The following is a 6,459-nucleotide window of genomic DNA, read 5'->3' as shown; positions in this document are numbered from 1 at the left end:
ATTTCTTTTAAATTTCTTATATTATAAATATTTTGTGTTAATAGTTTCTATTTTTGTGTTGATTGACCTTTAATTATTAAAAATTAAATATTTGATTAAAAAAGTGTCTACCACAAAAATTGTTTAATTTATAAATTTTAATGTTATTGGCACGCTTTGATGTAATGTTTAATATGTTTTCTATTTAAGTATTTATTATTATGAATGTTAAGTGCATTTTGTAATAGTAACACTTATAATTATATTATGTAATAAAATTATGTAATAAAAGTGTATACGATTATGTTTAGGTTTTATTATGCCATCAATTGATAGACATTTTGACTACTTCATGTTAAGTGTTTTATTATGTTTAACACTGAAATGTTCACACTAAAAAAACTCTTAATAAAGTTTCCTAAATAAAGAAAATGAATTTAAAATCATATCAACATAAAATAAAAAATTGATAGAAAAATTTAAAAAGAAACATAAATCTTTTAAAAATCATATTATTAAAAATATATTAAATTATTGTTAATAACAATGTAATAGAAACACGTAGATATTTTTGAAGATTTTCTTAATAAAAACAATGTTATTTTACAGCTCTTATAGGCTGAGTCTAGAGAGTTGCCTAATCTCTAAACAGCAAACCTTATTGGCAATATGAAAATATACATAACGATTATGTAATTAAGGAATCTGTGAACGCAATATAAGCAAAAGTAGCGAAATTTTATTAATTAGTGAAATAGTAAATAATAACAAAACTATTTAAAAATTAATACTATAAACAATCATAACTATCGTAACTATCTAACTAAAGCCAGACATTTAATTTTTTTCTAATAATCAAGTACTAATTTGTAAAATTTGTTTTTTAATTTACCTAAATTTTATTTATTATTATATATTATTTATTTATATTTATTTTTTTTATATATTATTTTATATACAATTAAAAAGATAAATCAAAAACTTGAAATCTAACTAAATATTCAGCATTACATATAAGTTGTATTTATATATAAAACTAATTTTCAGTAATTTTTTCTTTGAGCTACATGGTAGAGATTAATCCAATTTAACCACAATAAAATTGACAAGTTTGTATTTCAAATATAACTACTAATTTGGTTGGACCGAGAACAGCTTGACTTAAAATTAGTTCAGGATTCAATAGACAATATACCTCCATAATTGTTTTAAAAATATGTGCTATGGTCTGATGCGTTTCAATAAATTATATCTTTGCTGATAATTAAGCTATTATCAGTTTGAACTATAATATATACCATTCAATTAGCTCAAAAATTGAAACACTAGCTTGTCACCCACAGGCGAACAGACAGACAGACTATTACCACAAAATTGACTCATCCTGTAATTTCGATTTGTGACTTTCATTACTCAAGAAATATTTGGACAAACCAATTAATATTAATTTTCCAAATATTATTAGCTGAGCAAATATAATACAAATTAAACATAAATTTTCAATTCATTAATTAACTTTCATTTTCCAAATACAATGAACAATGAATTGGCATAATTTATAATGAATTGATATAGCACCTGTTTTCATTGTTATCATATAAGGCACTGAACTATATAGTTATATGTATATGCATATACTCATCAATATTCTATTTTATATTGTATATACTTTAAATATTTTTAAAATAGATAAATTATTTATGATTTTAAAATAAATCATTTGCAATGCAAATGTTATATAAAGACATGCAACAGACAATAGAAAACGTTGTTAGAATACAATAGTTTTGTTTATAAAATATAATATTTAATCTAATTTTTTAAAACTTTCCCTAAGCACTGTTAAAGAATAATAATATATTTTTTATTATATTTCATTTTTAACAGATTATAATTTGAGGACTTTGACTTATGTTATGTGGCCATGTTAGCAACATTTCTTATTTGATATTGTCAAATTGCAATATTTTTCAATAAAAATACTGCAATTCGAAAGAAGGAAGCATATAAAATATTTTAATTAAAGTAGATTTGAAATTTTTCAATATAATGAAATTAATAATAAAATTTTAATAATAAACATAATTAAAAATAAAATGTTACCTATACAAATATTTATAAAGGAATTTGTAACTAATTCGGTTATGAGTTGTGTATTGGTGATGTGTACTATATATTTTATAGAAATCGGTGCAATCAAATCAACAATCAGGCACTCAATGAAAATAAGGCATTAAGTCTGACTTTCAGCAGTTTCTTTAAAAAAATAAGATTAAGGTCACAAAATATATATTGTAGAATGCTGTCTGTTAAGGCGTATTGAACAGGTCGAAACTATCTAATAAAACCGATTTTTTTTACTTTCCTAGTGTCCCAAAATTTTTAAGCCCTCTTTATAGCAAATAACGTAGATTCTATTGACCACATATAATCCACTGATTTTATTAATGTGTTCTAGTAAAGACTTTTAAATAACTATATTAAAATTAATATAGATTCACTTTAACTATTTTTAAGTTCAGCTACCTTATATATAAAGACTTTTTTCGATCTTATATATATCAAGCAAATATTTTGTGCTATTATATAGTGTTATTACAGTATATGCTTTAATATATTTTCTCAGTAAACACAGTAAATGTTTCAGTACTAACAGAGGCAGAGTAACTACTACTTTGTAGACTTTTAAACAAAAGTAGTGTTGGAGAAAAACGACTGTTCTTTGATTATAGTGCTGCATCATATCATAACTAGTACAAAACATTAAAATGAAACGTATATTCAATATCTCGTTTTTTGCATTGTATTCAATTTTTTTAATGAATTTAATTTTTAATAAATAATAAGTTAGAATATTAGTAAGCTTTTTAGGATTAGTATATAATATATATAGACAAATTAGACAAATTGCCGATACGAATAATTATCGATAATAGATAATATTTGATATATATAATTATCGAATTGGTACCTACGTAAGTTATTAAAGCATTATGTGTAATAATTTATATACTAGTTTCTAGTATAGTATAATTGTATAGTCGAATTGTTAATATGTATAGTTGTCGATAAATATTGATGGCAACAACTCTTTAAGTTGTTGCCATTATGAATCATTCTTATTGTACTAATACTGTATCAAAATTTCAAAAATATAATTTTCATTTTTAAAATTTTAAAACGAATAAAATTTACCTTCAGGTTTGCAATTAAAACGCATCTCACGAAAACAGAAAACAGCAAAGAAATTATAAATTCGTATATATAAAATGTAATGTGTAAAGAGAAAACAAAACAAAAATATAAAACGTGTGACCTTTTTTAAGTTAATTTATAAATTAACCTTCGATTCAATAAAAAAAATAACGAAAATATATATATATATTTTTTGTTATTTTTTTATAAATAAAACATGAACTTTAAAAAACTGCATTTGTAAGAATTAAAATTTTGTAATGTCAAGAACATATGAAGAAAGCACATGATTACTCTGCAATGAATTACTCGTTCTACTTAGAATATATACCTAAATATACATATATAAATAAATTGTTCTTTCATTCATTATTTAGATCTAAGTTTTATTAATGAAATATGTAATTATAATTAAATAAACGGAAAAAATATACAAATTAGAGTTTTAACATAACTCATCCGATTTGGCTACTTCATGAGTAGTATTTATTGAAGAAATTAACTCTTAAATGAATTATAATAGTAGTTATACAGTATTAATCATATTTTTTTATAGTGTAGTATATACGTAGATGATTCAAGGTTATTTTAAATTTATAAGAAATTGCAGTATATTGACAAGTATATATTTGAATGAATTTCAAAACAACAAAAGAGGTCTTACCGTCATAAATGTTTTTTATATATTGAAACTGTTAAGATATATATTGTTTTGAATTTAATTTAACTGTTCTATTTTCTTTTTATATATTATTAAAATATAAATATTATTTTAAACATAATCATATGTGGTACGTCTTGTTAATTCATGTGTCTCTTTCACTTTAAAAGCAGCGATTAGTTAAAATGAATATATAAAATTGTTTCTTTTTACTATCCTATCTTTCCAGCCCAGTATTATGCATATGAACAATAATTGTAATAATTATTACCACACTGTGCTATAAATTTTTTCATTATATCTGAGATAAATAAATCATTTTGTCTATCTAATGAAACCCAAAATTCATGGCTGCGAAACATTCGTCAATGGACCCAAATATGAAAGGTTGGAAGCCTTATAAATATAGCTAGATGCAGTGAGCAATACACAGAAATAGTTAAAAATTTGTAATTGTGTTTATTAAAAGCTAATCAAACAATATAATATTATGTCATGTTATTATGTTATAATTAAACAGTATAGTATTATGATATGTTATATGATCACCAATATTCGAAATCGAATTGGCAAAGAAAGAAGAAGAAGAATGAAACCCAAAATTCAACAAGCATTTTTTTCAATAACAAAAATTAAAAGAATACAGTCATCCCACTCAAATCCCTGAGCGTCTTTATTTCAAAATTTGGAAGAAGATACTTGTAAATCAGTTTTAAGTTTAATATAAAATGCCAGTTTAGTTCCTTCATATACGGATATTTGAGGTAGTTTTTGGTAAATAATGACATTCTACTATCTACAACGTACAAATGTATCAATTAAAAAAGAAAAATAGGGCCAAGTTAACAGAAAGTCCTGTGAGAGTGTAACACCTAAAACATCGATGCAGAAAATATATTTGAACATAACAATAGTTTTTTGCAGTAAACTTACCTTTCCAATTTCTTTTCTGTAAATTTTTTTTGTTATTTAAAACTTATGTTGAAAGGACATAAAAATATACTCAAAGAATGATATTTGCTTTATTACGGAGAAGAGCCGATAATCTTGAGTAAGAGATGATGGAGATTTACATTATTTTCAATTTTTTTCATGTTCATAATTTTAACATGATGTAACATAGTTATTGGGTAAATATTTTGCTATAAACTTCAAATTAATAAATAAAATAATTTGTATGTATAACAGTATAAAATTAACGCCTTTGGCAATAAAAAATTACAATGAAAACAATAAAGAGCACAATGGAGTTTACTTAAATACAGGGAAGATGTTTGATAACTCGGTAATAACTGCACTAAATAAGTTTTAATATATGTATTTTTGCAACATATTTTTTTAATCTGGAAATATTAAAAAGCTCAAGTCTACATTATTTCTTTGGTAATATAAGCTTCTTTTATTTTGACAGCTGCACAAATTTTGATAAATTTGTAAAAATGTAAAAAAGAGAATTTAGCATGCTTCATTTCTAGACCCAAAATAAATTTTAACAAACAATTGAGATACATTGTTTCATTGTGGTTCTATTAACACCAGAAGGGTTGGACGGCATGGATGTCCAAATGTAGTAAGAGCTACGAATATTATATGAATATGAATGAAATCCATAATCTAGTGACACAAGATCACGAAATAAAGGTGCATATTTCATAATGAAATATCCGTAAAACAAATAGTTATCCGGAAGACGCCACTTTAATTCACCGCGATTTTAACCGTACAATCACAAAAGATTTTTTTCGTAAATTAATAATTGTAGACGTGTCATAAGTACACTATACTATGAAATATTAGTCGAAAGGGTTATGATAAAAAAGTTCAGTTCCATTACTTAATTATGATTGATAACAACGAACGTTGTTGTTAGAATCATTTATCTGTTGAAATTACAGAAAAAAAAAAATATTTTCAAAAAAAGAAATTATAACAGCAAAATTGGCAAAATCCACGGTATTCACCATCATCTTCATCTGTCGTTATCTGATTTTAAATTGTTTTCAAATTTAAAAAAAAACTTTCTAGAAAGAAATTTGAATTAAGTTTTAGTAACATTTCTGAATCTAAAAAATATTTTGAGGACGAAGAATTCTACTATATAGAATATATAAAAAAATTGAAAATCCATTATAGAATGTATGTAAATGCAAATTATATATATAAATATACTTTTATATATCATACAAATGTACATATGACGTATTATATGTTGAAAAATAAATTTAAAAAGTACACAAAAATTCAACTCCTTTCATTTGTCTTAGCCGGTCAGATAACTCTGTGTATATATTAGAAAACTGGTGTGCAGCTTTTGGGCTTAAATCCCACTGATATCTGGTCTAAAAACACACTTAAAAACTTAAAAAAAAGTGCTTGTTGATTTTATTCTACGAATGAAAATTTAAGGCCAAAAATCCTTACATGCGCAAAATACCTATTACAATTGATATCGCTATGGACCAGCAGTTCTATGCGTGACTTTGCCAGATTTTAACTTAACATAACCCATCATATATCCATCATATTTGCATTACGTATAAATAACTTTTCAAATAATATTACTTATGAAACTATATAATAATAATATAATTATTTTATTGTTAAAACCACGTAGATAAAAATTT

This window comes from Teleopsis dalmanni, chromosome 2, assembly GCF_002237135.1.
Source record: "Teleopsis dalmanni isolate 2A chromosome 2, ASM223713v2, whole genome shotgun sequence".
Lineage (NCBI taxonomy): Eukaryota > Metazoa > Arthropoda > Insecta > Diptera > Diopsidae > Teleopsis > Teleopsis dalmanni.
The sequence above is the reverse complement of the archived record's forward strand: the minus strand, read 5'-3'. Positions refer to the sequence as shown.